Consider the following 14558-nt stretch of genomic DNA (forward strand, 5'->3'; position numbering starts at 1 on the left):
AAATTCGGATTAAATCTTCCTCCTCTTCCTCTTCCTGAATTTCCTCTACATCTTCCTCTCCAAGTCTGAGTTTGACCAAAAGCTGGCTATGGCCAAGCTATAACCGCGACCGCTGATGACAGCTGGGATAGCGGAGGATGAGCCTGATTCAACTGTGGTTGATTTAATGGAGGCTGAGTTTGTATAACTAGCTTTTTCTCTTTTTTTATAATCCACAAGCTGTCTCTGATTAAGCTCCACCTGGTGGGCTATGTGATCTGTATAAACACCTGTTGCCATACTTCCAAGGCCCACCACCTCTGCCAGTTTGCTCCTCACTGGTAGGGGCAAACCCTTCTGTATTTTGGCTCGCAAAATGGACTGTTCCATTTGATTCAAATCCGTATCATTTCCTGTAACATTTCTCCACACTTGAAGGGCTCCGGACACATAAGCCCCCTGGTTTTCTTCCTGTCCCAGTGGCTCAATCAGAATATTATCAGGATGCACATTTGTCGCACAAATGTATCTCTCAACTCTCTCCACATTGTACCCCTAATTGCAGAAAACAACTCTGGATCATTCACAGCAGTCCCCACATAATGATTAAGTCCTGATTTCTGTGGAATCTCTTTCATAGCTGGAACCCCTAGGAGATTAGCTAAAAGTCTCTTGATATCTCCTATGGCAGGCTGCGTCTCCACCATAATCTCTTCCAGCTTCGAAATCCAAGGATGTGCTCCATCCTGAAGGGTGGGTAACTTCTCAAATATATCTGACATATGAATATTCTGCCAAGGCTTGTACTCCAAACTCTGTCCTCGAATGACCACTGGACACATCTTCTCAAGTTTCTTCCCTTTTCTTGAGCGCAGCGCATATTTCATATAAAATTTTTTAGAACCTTCTTTCTGCAACTTCTTCTTCTGTATCTGCAATTCTTCTAATTGGTTCTCCAATGCTTTTTGGCTTTCAAATCCAGTAGATTTGTCCAAGTTTGAAAGACATTGATCTATACTTCTTTCAATCTCTCTTAAAGGTCTCTGTCTATCCTCTTCTATTCTGGTACTGGATGTCGCTGGAAAAAATGCTCTTGAGGATAAAAAACCCTTACTCACTCAATCTTCATCGCTGTCCCCATGCTCACTTTGATCAGAGCTATCATCTCCTGAATGAATCTCTTTCCTCCATGTTTTTTCTCTCTGTCAATCACTCTGATCACTTTGATCTCCAGATTCCATCCTCTTGATTCTCAATTCACCCTTCATTTCCATACGTGCCGGTTACTTTTGGAACTTGGATACATTCTTATTGTTGTTTCTGCTCACCTTTCTTCTATTACTTTATTATCATCATCTCTGATGCGATAGTCACCTTTTTGGCTAATCACTGGGAGCTGGGGGTAAGCTCCCTTGAACTTCGCTTTTTAACCAGATCCACATGTGAGAAGGGCACATTAACTTCCATCATCCAACTTTCTGTTTCCTTCGCATTTCTTTCCATCTCTCCTATGGCTCTCTTTTTCTTATCCTTATCAGCTGCTATCTTTTTCTGTACTTCATTTTCAAATAACCGGAGAATGCCAAGCTCCACTTGTTTCTTTTCTTAACGTTTTTCTCCCTTCTTACCTTTCTTTTGATCTGCTTTATATGTGGACACAAGCACTAGCAATAATTTAATTACATCTGGTTTGAGTGTCCCCTCCACTGGCCATGGCTGTTCTATGTCAGGCCAACGCTTATACCATTTCTCTGATACTTTTGCAATGCCTTTAACTTAAGGGTTACTCTTCTGCACAACATCAATTGGAGTAATTACATTTGACACCTTAGTTTGCTTTTTTGTCATTGTAACAGTTCCCTTATTAACAATTATAACAATTACTTGAATTACTCCTTTTAAACCACTATTTTACCACAAGTCAACAAATGAAGTGGACTTCAAAGATGTTGAGAACTTTGTTGACAAGACAACAATGTACAAACACCACACTCTAAAACTCCAATAAAATGTTCAACCTTAAACAAATATTTTAATGATGAATAAATCTGTGAATCAGTTGCCAAGTTCTTGGTAGAGAACCACAGTATGTAGTATACACATTAACCTATCTGTGTAGTTCATTAACCCTAAATTGAAAAATGTATTTTATTCATTAATAAATGAACACACACTGGATACACATTAACAGTAACAAATATAATTAAATGCACATATATCTCAATGCAAATTGCTGTAAAAAGTTTGTGAATAAAACACTAGCCTTTTTTAGTTGCCCACAGATGTCTTCAATGGAGTTCAATTTATGTAATGCACTGGCTTTGGTGCCTAGAGTCGTCTGGCTCTCTCTCCTTCTCCTTACTCAGACAGAAGTGAATAGGATACAACAAAGAGTTAATCCCAATACATTATTTTAACAATGCACAAATTTATACACTGTATCTGTCAGCACACAGGTGATTTATATTTTATAATCACTGTTTTCCCAACTATAATATCATATTATGCAATATGTGTAATCAATATATTATACCCTCCTGTCCTTCCTGGGGGCTCATTAAAACCATACGTCCCCTCGTAAGAGGCTCATAGATTTCTCCCAAAGTCTCTGAAAAGGCTCAAAAAATATTACTTATCTATTTAGTTACTCACTATATAACCAAAAATCCTCATTTCTAGAGCTCATATCACATTTAACAACAACTGTCCCCCAAAGAAGGCTCATTGTTGTTTATGACCATTAAAAGTAAAACAAAACATGGAACACCTCATTCATATGTCTCTTTTTCTCCTCACATCAGTAATATTTCAATTTTAGTATATGTTATTTTAATAACGTCTTAATATATTTTCCTTAACACTTACACACACACAAATCTTCACACTTTCCCCTTAAACTAGAAAGTCCTCCTTAGGGCTCATGAAAACTTATACAATGGCAAAGTCCTTTGTGTGGCTCATAATAATGTTAACCTAAATGCATCCCCCATAGGAGAGGCTCATGAATTTGTTTTTTCAGCATAGTCCCCTACAAAGGCTGATAAAATTACTCAAATTCATAAAGTACACAAATTAACAAATCTTAAACTGTCCCCATTGGAGGCTCATTAAGTTTTAACCATTTAAAGCAAAAATATTATTCCTTATCAATACACAACTCTCATAAATCCACTCTTTATAAACACACAGCAGGTCCGCAACAAACAAAACTAACACACTCAGAGGACATAAGCACTTCACCCACAGAAAGAAAAGGAGGTGGGGTGGCACTCAGTACTCATACTAAACCACGCACACACACACACATAATCAGCCAGCGTATACACATAGCTGCACAAACACAGAGGGTCTGCTCTGCACACACAGAGAAAAGGAGGAGCAGATGCACACACAAAGATGGAGTCCAACTCCGCAAACACACACACACCCTAAATTAGCTCCCCCACTCAAACGCACAGAGGGAGAGAGAGAGAGAGAAAAAGAGTCCGATCCTTATTCTTCAAAAACAAAAAGCATAAACAACTTCACAACACACACAACGAGCTCAGCATCATCCAAAAAACACAAACAACATCCAATCCTCAAAGTCGACTCATTCATACATTACTATAGCACACTTTTTGCCGCCAGTCACTTTTCCCTTTATTTCTTCTAAATTTCTGCTACCTTTATGAGGTGTAAATTATTCAATTAAAAGCTGCATCAGTCACTGTTCGTCAACTAGTGAAAGAGTGGGAACTTTTTCAATTGAATATTTCCATATTTACACCTCCAGTTCTTTCTAGAAGAACTGAACTGAAAATCACCTGGTGATTTTTCAGGATTTAAGGCACGTCTAACATTACATAGCACCTAGAGCTTCAAACCTGGGCCCCCTTCACACCTATGGAACCTTGACCATTCCAGACCTAAGACATAGTGCTTTCAGATAGCACACAACTGAATGCATATTAGAGCCCAGTATCATATCAGTATCATATATAGCATTTTTATCAAACCTGATACACTTCACAAGCTTTTTTGTTTTTTTACTGTGGCAGTTTTATGGCTCAGTCTGATTGGGTCAGACACTGAAGATCAGACTACACGTTTGGTGAATGGTATTCGGTTCACTGCTGTATGATTCCAGGTTGTTCAGTTTTTTCTTCTGTCACAGCTGCCCACTTGCTCAGTGGTAATGACAGTCTGGGAATTTAGTGCAGTCTCATCGTTAGAATCTGAAATCGGCTGTTGGTCAAATGTGATCTTAAAAGTATTCATTTTCTGTTTGTGCTCAAAGTAAGAAGTAAAAACGTTCAAATGGCTTGAGCTTCTCCTACGGCTGTCAAACTCGTTGCTTAGCAATGGCATCTCAGCAAAGTGATACAGTGTTTGTGGAAAAAACGTGATGCTATGGAAAAATAACGCTTCACAACCAATCAGCTTGCATGGCTGGAACTAACTGCTGTAAATTAGGCAATATAAAAAATAATTGTATTAGAATAGCAATTTCAAAACATGAATGAAGCAATACATTTAAAAGGAAAGAAGTTAAACATTAAAGATCAAATTCAAAATTTAATTAGAATAATAAAGTGATGTTACAGAGGAGAAGTGTAGTAGCATTAATGATGTTCTAAACTGAGTTGAAATCCTGTTCAAATAAAACCTTTTTCAGCCCAGATTTAAAAGAGTTTAGTGTCTAGGCTCTTAACTGGTCCCAGTTAAGAGCAGCATATTAGCAAAACACTGCTTCTTCATATTTAGTCTTCAGGACTAAACTAACCAGTTCCTAATGATCTGAGATTTCTACTCGGCTTATATCACTGCAGCATATGAGATAGATCCACTGATTCTACACTATTAAGTGATTTATAGATCAGCAAAAATACCTTAAAGTCAATGTGGAAAGAATAACTGTCAAGGCTCGTTCTGTCCTCTGTCCTCTTGTTGAAAGCCTGCTGATGTTTTGAAAAACCTCTGACAGCTAAGTCAGAGCCAAGTTATTTGCTGTTCAAGGTACATGGACACTCTGAGACACCTAAATAATGACTGGTATTGGGATGGAGCTTTTGGATAGACAATAACCTGAATTTCATGTCCTCCTTCATCCCTGGCTTGTTTCAGGAACCAAAGTAGGATTGCCAAAGGTGACTTTAGCCCATCCTCTTTTGAGGTGGAGTCAGGGCACATTTAGGACCTTCTCATGTAGGTATAATTAACTATTCAATAGCTTCACCCCTGACTGGTGACCTTAACTTCATAAGCAATGCATGGTTTTTAAGCCATTCCCCATAAAGAAATTCTCTGTTTCTTTATTTTGATGTGAACCAAAGAAATGAGACCTATCATGAACAAGCAAGTTTACATTAACAGTCTAAATCATCCTCTCAAAGCTGCCAAATAAAAAGAAAACAAAAATGGCATGAACACATTTTGCTTTTTTTTAGTTTTTAATGCACCTTTTGTGACTGTGATTGGCAATAAGTTTCAGGATAGACCCAGCCCAGCAGTCAGGGTCGAATTGAGGTCTTGAGGTTTTTCTTGGTGCAGCGTCTGTGTCTGAGGTGACCTATTTGATGAATAATGTTATTTTCACAATATATACTGACCAGCCACCTCATTACATACGCCTCGTTTTATCGAAACATTTATCAGTTGATGACTCCCATTCACCTTATAGGTGCACTTTGTAGTTCTACAGTTACAGTTTATCATGTTTATTGCATGATGCGATAAGTTAGTGTAAACATTACATTGTAAATTTGGGCTGGCCATGTTTTCTTGGGGGAGGAGTCTAATGCTGAACATAAAGGAAACAGAAAAGAGAGAACCTGAAGAGAGAACAACTTTGGCAGAACATAACACATAACCCATTCAATAACTCATTCATTTTTGTCTCTCTTATGGGGGGCACCTTTACTCCTATGGAAGGATCGGGACCCCAAGTGGATTAGTGGGTTGGATTCAGCCTGCATTAGTGTTATTATATAAATAATATAAATATCACAGTCAAAACAAGTGGATAAAAATATAAAAACCTCATTTCCCATACACATACACATGAGGTAAATCCACTGGTTCTACACTATTAAGTGATTTATAGATGAGCAAAAATACCTTAAGTTCTATTATATAACTGGTAACCAATGTAAAGATTTAAGAATGTGGGTGATGTGGGTGATGTGTCTTTTAATCTGTGACAATTTGTGAGAACTGTGGATGGTCAGGAATTTGAATCAATTAAAGCTGTGTAAGGCTACAGTTATTCCATTAAACAGGTATATCATTTTTCCAATCTATATATTTGTTGTGTGCTTATATGCTTTAACACTAAATGTTTAAAGCCAAAGAAAGTTATAGAAAACAAGTTCAATCCACTGACCTCTGGAAGCTCAAAGCTTACTGACACATTCCCTAACAAATGCACAAGTGTGTCTTAATTGGACGTTAAAGATCATTTCAAATCACACTCAGTGCATACATTCTGAAAAGTGTACAAACTGTATAATAATCAGGGTTAGGGTTAGGACATGGAAGCTGTAGCACACCATCTGGTCACTAGAAAAGGCCACTCCTTAAAGTTCAGTTCAAACAAGATGTTATGAGGAAAGTCAAATATTATCTACCTATATACATTACTTTACATATCCTGAACTGACAACTCTGTGTTGACCTTAATTTCTTGTTTTTTTTTAACATATTACAAAGGCAGGACTGAACTCAACGTATCATTCTTAGTTTTACCTGCTTTTATGACATATAACATTTTATTTAAAACAGTGACCAGCTTAAATAGTCAGGAAGAGTGCTGTTGGGTTCGAAAGTATTAAAAAGATATACAACACGATTACAATATGAAAATTATGCATTAATATCTATTATTTCTAAAAACTCATGTTTTTAACGTCCTTCTCAAGCCAAGTTGAGTTGAGTTGCTTTCAACCTTTGAAGACATGGCCATCACACAACCAGTAGCATACTTTCTCTTACCTTTTACCTTTAGCAATTCTTTATGGCTGTTTGTGCCAACACAAATAACAACTAGAAAGTGAAAGTTCTTAAACAAACTTTAAGTTGGCTTAAAACTGTTGATAGTTGTTCAAATGTTTCCAAAATGTTAAGGAGAAGCTGAAGTATCCGTGACGGATGGTAATTCATTGCTAGGTGCTACTGTGAATGATGTTCCACCCTACATTTAGTACCATGTTAATTGCAGTGCCACCTTAAAATAAGTTCCAACTTGCATTCTGTGCCACCTTAATTTTAATACTATATTAATTTAAGTTCCACCTTAAATTCTGTTCAATCTTAATTTTATTTGAAAGTTAATTAAAGTTTCACCTTAAATTCTGTGTCACCTTCAAAGAAATTCACCATAAATTTTGTGCCACCTTAATTTTAGTTTTACCTTAAAGAGAGTTCTACTTTAAGTTCTGTGGCATCTTAAGTTTAGTTATGTTAATTGTAGTGCCACCTTGAAAGAAGTTCCGTCTTAAATTTGTTCAGTCTTAATTATATTGAAATGTTAATTGAAGTTCTACCTTAAATTCTGTGCCATCTTAATTTTAATGCTAATTTAAAAAGAGTTCCACCTAAAATTCTGTGCTTCCTTAATGGATGGATGAAGACTGTTGATTGTTAAAATGTTGTCAAAAGTGTGTTGAGTGTGTGTTGTGTTTTTAATTTTCCTTAATTTCTGTTCCACCTTAAATTTAGTGATATGTTAGTAGCAGTTCCACCTTAAATTGAATTACTATGTTAATTTAAATTCCACCTTAAATTCTGATTCAACACACACACACATACATTTTCTGCTTCTCCTTCAGTGTCACAGGGATGCAAATAGTAGGTTCACCTTAAATTTAAAGCTATGTTAATTGGAATTCCACCTTAAAGTCTGTGCCATCTTAAACAGGACGGGAAGACAGGAGAAGAAAAAATACAGAATACCAAAAACATGGGGAAAGGGAGGAGATAAAAAAAAACACCTAAGGGAATTCAGTCTGGGAACAGAAAAAAACACCTCAGCACATAAGCACACATTATACAACCCAGAGTCCAAGACTTGCAACGGGGTGGGGTAAGGGGTGAAGACGAACCCAGCACAGCAAGCAGCCATCCGGTTCTGCAGCCATATTTGGCGCTGATCACAGACCCGTCATGCCATGCCGAGGGGGTAGAACCAGCGAAGGCGTGGGGAAGTGGGGGGGGGGGGGATTAAGGGGTTCTGGTGAAGGTACTTTGCCTGGCATCCCAGTCTAGGTACCTCAGTCCGCTGGGTGTCATAGCGATAACACAGCAAATTGCCATGGAGACAACCTACAGTCTCTCAAGTAAAAACAGAAGACTAGACAAGACTGGAGAAGTGAAGCAGGAGAGATAAGGGAGAGGAGAGGGAGAAAGTGCGACTGCCTTCATTGAGAGCCAGAGAGATATTGGCAGTTCCACCTTAAATTTAATGCTATGTTAATTGCATTTCCACCTTAAATTCTGTGCCATGTTAAATTTAGTGCTATTTTCAATGAAGTTCTACCTTAATTTCTGTTCCAAGTGGATTTTAGTCACATGTTGATTGAAGTTCCATCTTAAATTTAATGCTACGTTCATTGAATTTCCACCTTAGATTTTGTCTTATGTTAATTGAAGTTCCACCTTAAATTTAATGCTATGTTAGTTGAAGTTCCACCTTAAATTTAGTGATATGTTAATAGCAGTTCCACCTTAAATTCTGCACCATGTTAAATTTAGTGCTATGTTCATTGAAGTTCTACCTTAATTTCTGTTCCAAGTTGAATTTAGTCACATGTTAATAGCAGTTCCAACTTAAATTCACTGCTATGTTAATTGAAGTTCCACCTTAAATTTATTGTTATGCTAGTTGATGTTCCTCCTTAAATTTAGTAATATATTATTAGCAGTTCCACCTTAAATTTTTCGCCATCTTAAATTTAGTGCTTTGTTCACTGAAGTTCTACCTTAATTTCTGTTCCAAATGTTGAAGAAGGAACCCCTCCAAACTCCAATTGCATTGTTCTGTTGCAGCTGGCCTTCCATTCTCTTTCTGTACTGGTCTTTGCCCTCCCTGATTTTCCTCCACAGCTCCTTTTGTACTCTCCTCATTTCCTCTTTGTTTCCAGATCTAAATGCCCTCTTCTTTTCTTCCAGAAGGGCCTTCAGATCTGGGGTAACCCAGGGATTGTTATTGGAAAAACACTGTACAGTCTTGGTGGGTACAGTGTTCTCCACACAGAAATTTATGTAGTCTATGATGCAATCAGTGAGACCATCAACATCCTCACCATGTGGGTCACGGAGAACCTCCCAATCTGTTGTTTCAAGGCAGTCCTTCAGAGCCTCATAGGCCCCGTCGGACCAAATTCTCACCTGTCTTGTGTTGACAGGACACCTGTGAACAATGGGTTTGTAGACAGGCAGGAGATGTACCAGATTGTGGTCCGACTTGCCCAAGGGTGGGAGGGGTGATGTGTTATATGCAACCTTGGTGTTTGCATAAAACAGGTCCAGTGTTTTATTGTCTCTTGTGTTGCAAGTCACATGTCGTTTGAAGTTGGGAAGTGTGGAGGACAGGGAAGCATGATTGAAATCCCCAGAAATGAGGACGAGAGCTTGTGGATGCTGTGTTTGGAGTTTGAAGGTAACATCTTAAGTAAACAGTTACAGTAAAAATATATAAATATACTTGAAATAAGGCTTATGCAGAGATGAAGTGCACAGCATACAGTCCTCTGAGCTAGTGGAGCTCAGTGTGTAGTGTGCTGGGTGATTAGGCTGATCAGTAACAGACTGTAGTGTTGTTGTTAAGCTTAGGTCGATGCTGCCGGTGTGACTAGTTTGACAGCTCCGGGACAGAAGCAGTTCTTAAACCTGGTGGTTTTGGCTCGTATGTTCTGGTACCTCTTTCTGGATGGCAGAGGTTGGAACAGGGAGTGGCTGGGATGTGTGGGGTCCGAGGATATGTTGATGGCTTTCCTCTCACATCACTTGTAATGTATGTCCTCTATGGGTGGGAGGACAGCCACGGTGATGTGCTTAGCAGTTTTGACCATCCTCTGCAGGACCTTGCGTTCAGACGGTGATGCAGCTGGTCAAGATGCTCTCCACTGTGGCTCTGTAATAGTTGCAGAGGAGCTGTTGTGGCAGGTTGACTTTTTTTTAACCTTCTGAGGAAGCGAAGGCGTTGTTGGCTTTTCCTGATGATGTGGGATGTGTTGAGTGACCAGGTGAGATCCTTGGATATGTAGACACCAAGAAATTTGAAGCTGTTCACCCTTTCCACCATCACCCCCTTGATGCTCAGTGGTGCATGAATGAACAACATTCTTACATAGGTGTTTGTTCCTTCCAGGTGGTTGAGTGCAGTGTGCATTGCCAGGGATTGCATCCTAAGTAGAACTGTTTGCCCAGTAGGCAAACTGGTTAGAGTCCAGGGTGCTGGGAAGACTCCTCTTTATGTGAGTGAGGTTCAGTCCCTCAAAGCACTTCATGACTATGGGTGTGAGAGCAATGTTGTTCATGCTTGAGATGGAGGTTTTCGTTGTGATGGGGATGAGGGTTGTGGCTTTGAAGCAGGCAGGAACAACAGACTATGCCAGGAAGATGTGAAAAATGTCAGTGAAAGTGGCAGCCAGCTGATTGGCACATGTTTTCAGGACCTGCCCTGGAATGCCATCAGGGCCTGCTGCTTTCCGAGTAGAGACCCGTGTCAGTGACCTCCTCACCTCTTCAGTAGTCATTTGCCTTCATAATCAAAAATAAACTGCTCAAAAAAGAATCTGTATCCCTTATCGAGTTTTGCACATTTGGTGCTCGATAGCTCTTCCACAATTCTGAACACATCATCCTGCCTAAAGCACAGGAGTTCAGACAAAGATTATGAATACTGAAACACAACCATATTCGTAGCAGGGCAGGGCAGAAACCGGAAATAAGTTTACACATAATCTCCCCCCAAACTTGACCCCTCCTCTGTGCGTGAAAAAAGCCTATTACATAAGCACTGAGCTGCCAGATGAGCTGCAGTTTGCCTTCAGACAGAACAGGTCCCTGACTCTACACACTGCCTTTTCCCATCTGGACAAAAAGAACATATATGTGAGAATGCTGTTTGTGGACTACAGCTGAGCATTCAACACCATCATGCCCTCAAGGCTTGACATTGAGCTTCCGGATCTGAGTCTGAACAGTCCTCAGGGCTGTGTGCTCAGCCCTCTCTTGTATTCCCTGTGCAACCACGACTGCTCAGCCAGACACAGCTCCAATGTCATCATCAAGTGTACAGATGACACCACAAATGTTGACCTGTGACAACGAGGAGGCCTACAGAGAAGAGGTCAAGTCAAGTCAAGAGGCTTTTATTGTCATTCCATCAATGTACAAGTACACAGTGGAGTTAACGTTCCTCCAGAAACAACAAGGTGCAACAAGGAACAAAAAAGTACAAAGTGTACTTAATAAAATAATATAATCCATCTATTTTCAAAGCCGCTTCTCCGTCAGGGTTGCGAGGGGTGCTGGAGCCTATATAAAATAATATGAAAAATACGATAAATTGAACAGACATTAGACAGTAAACAGACATGACAGTGCAGCACCGACACAGCACACATTTCTGGACATGAGGTAGTGAGAAAAAGGTGCAGAGATATTTATCATGGTGTGATCAGTGAGTCACGCAGTCAGAGGATATACATAAACAGAGCAATTACTGAGGTAGTAAAACTTGAATAATAACCACAGATGCCATTAGCCTATAGCAGTAATTTCTTTAGTAATAAAATAAAAATATATATTAGGCAGAACATTCAGAACACACAGTCAAACTCTACAAATCTGCTCCCTGATAATGCCAATCTAAATCTTGAGAATATTATAATCATTGCAGAAAGGCTGGAATTGTTTTCCTTAACCTCTTAAACTCCAAGCCTATTTTTGCCAATTTTCGCCTGAAATGACATACCCAAATATTAATGCTTTTTACTCAAATAATGTAATCCAGAGGCAAGTATTATTGCTAAAAAGCCTTTACAAAATTAATTGAAAACACTTGAAATTATTGAAATTAAACTATAATGGCCAAAATATGGTAAAAATAAGAAAAAAAACAAGGCGCTTTTCAAAATTTCTTTTTTTGTTTTAGATTTTAGGGACCATAAACTGAAGAGGTCATGTCCATGAAATGTTTTTGCAGTTCCATATTTTGCCCCTTGGGGTCAAATTTTTACAAAACTGATTACCCTCACTGATCAGAAGTTATTCAGTCTAGAGTAGATAGTGTACATACATTTCTGTGTACATTTCTCCAAGTGTCCCTTTGGAAATCTCCAAAGGACCACAACCTCTCCAAATTGAAAAAAACTAATTTTCTAACAATTTTTGCAGGAAAAAAAGTGTTTATGTATTACCTACTCTTGATGGCAACATCCTATGGTGTATTTCTTTACATTATTTGACAAAATTTTGTTATAACAACAATTTCAACTGTATTATAAAAGTCAAATAAAACGCACTTGACGCTAATCTTCCGGGTTATATCCCGCCTCCCCTGTTGCGCGTCCGCCTAACGTGGCACCTGGTTGGTCGACAGGTTTGAGTGACGTGTCGTTGGAAAGGGGAGAATCTCAGCTTTACGAGCACATGTGTTTGAAAGCGATACCCCAAGCAGAACTTATTTTAATTTGGGTTTAAATTAGACATAAAAGATTTTTGCCTTCTGTTTTTTTTAAAGCACTCTTTGCACAAAAAAGAGGATTACTACCGAACGCGTTACCGGAAATACACGGGTGTGGTGTCATTTTGAAGCCAAGAAGGAGGGGTAAGCGGCGCTGTAAGCCATTTGTGTGTCATGTGTTCCTCCGACCGTCAGGGGTCATTACGCATCAAGGTTCAGTTTTCGCAAAAAAAAATCTCCTATCCATGGCGCCCGGGGAGCAGTTGGGGGTTAGGTGTCTTGCTCAAGGAATCAAATCCGTACAGCATGTTTGAAAATATATGTTATTGTTCCATGTTTTACTGTTGGTACAGGTACAGACACATACACAGTTGCAGGGACTGAAACAAAAGTAGGGACTGGAAACTGGACAGACATGGGGAAAACACAGATTTAAGAATGTCAGACTGGGCAGAGAACTGGAAGGGTGGCCTAGCAGAGAACTGGAGTGGTTGGGCAGCTGGCTGTGCAGCAATCTGAAAAGGCTAGGTGGCCAGCTGAGCAGGAACTTGGAGGTCAGGGATCTCGGATATGGGCTGGTCAAGGGATGCTGTGCTGGGAGCAAACTACACTGCAGCGACTTCCTTGAGAGCAGGCTGGGCCACAGCAATGTCCTTGGTGGCGCGCTGGGCTGCAGTGATGTCCTCTGCGGCAGGTGAGGCCACTGTTTGCTACTGCTTACCAGAGCACTGAGCAGAGCTGTGAAGACATGCATCGGTCCACTAGTGCTCTCCAGAGCACTTGACAGTGCCAGAGAGACTGCTTATCAGAATCAGAATCAGAATCCTTTATTGATCCCAGAGGGAAATTGCAGTTGTTACAGTTGCAACCATTTATGTAAAAGAATAAACACTTTAATAATTTAAAACAAAGATAAAGAGAAATTTGCAATATGTTCACGAGATTTAAGTACTTATGAATATGGTAAAGTGGCGGTGACTGTGATAATAAATATGAAACAGCTAGTATAAAGCAGTTCAAATTATTTAAATAATTTAAATTATTGTCCCTCTGAGTTATTGCACACACAGTTATTATTATTACACATATAAACAGTTTGGTATTGAGTTTTGCACAGAAGAACCACACTTTGTGAATCATACACTGAGGGAGGAGTTATAGAGTTTGATGGCCTCAGGTAAGAATGACTTCCTGTGGTGCTCTGGGGTGCATTTCGGTAAAATGAGTCTTGCACTGAATGTGCTCCTGTGTCTCATCACCGTGTCGTAGAGTGGATGGGAGCCATTGTCCATAATGGCTTGCAGCTTAGACAGCATCCAACTCTCCGACACTGCCATCAGTGAGTCCAGCTCCACACCCACATCATCTGTATGAGCCAATCAGTAGCCACAAAGCAACCCTGCAGTGCCAGTCTCCTCAGACCATCTACTCACTGTCCACATGGTCACAGGCTGACTCTTCACCAGCGGCACATAACAGGGATTGAGATTCACCATGTTGGGGTCTGACCTACCCAGAGGGGGGAGGGGGGAGCAGCTATATGTGTCCTTAATATTAGCATACAGCAGGTCCAGTGTTCTTTCCTCTCTGGTGGGACAGTCCACATACTGAGTGAAGTGTGGTAGTGTCTTAGCCATATTGATGTGGTTAAAGTCACCTGATATGGTGATAAAGGCACTCGGGTGTTGAGTTTGGAGTGCTGTAGTTAAATAAATGACGTCACTCGCCAACATCGGGTTGGCAGAGGGGGGTACGTAGACAGTAACGATGATGGCATGCGAATACTAACGTGGTAAATAATATGGCCTGAATCCAACAGCCAACAGCTCAATGTCTGGGCAACAGGTACGTTTCTTGATAGTAATGTGACCAGGGTTATTAACTAGCACAACGAGTCCTCCTCTTTTGC

The sequence above is a fragment of the Pygocentrus nattereri genome, chromosome 14 (assembly GCF_015220715.1).
Source record: "Pygocentrus nattereri isolate fPygNat1 chromosome 14, fPygNat1.pri, whole genome shotgun sequence".
In the NCBI taxonomy this organism is placed as follows: domain Eukaryota; kingdom Metazoa; phylum Chordata; class Actinopteri; order Characiformes; family Serrasalmidae; genus Pygocentrus; species Pygocentrus nattereri.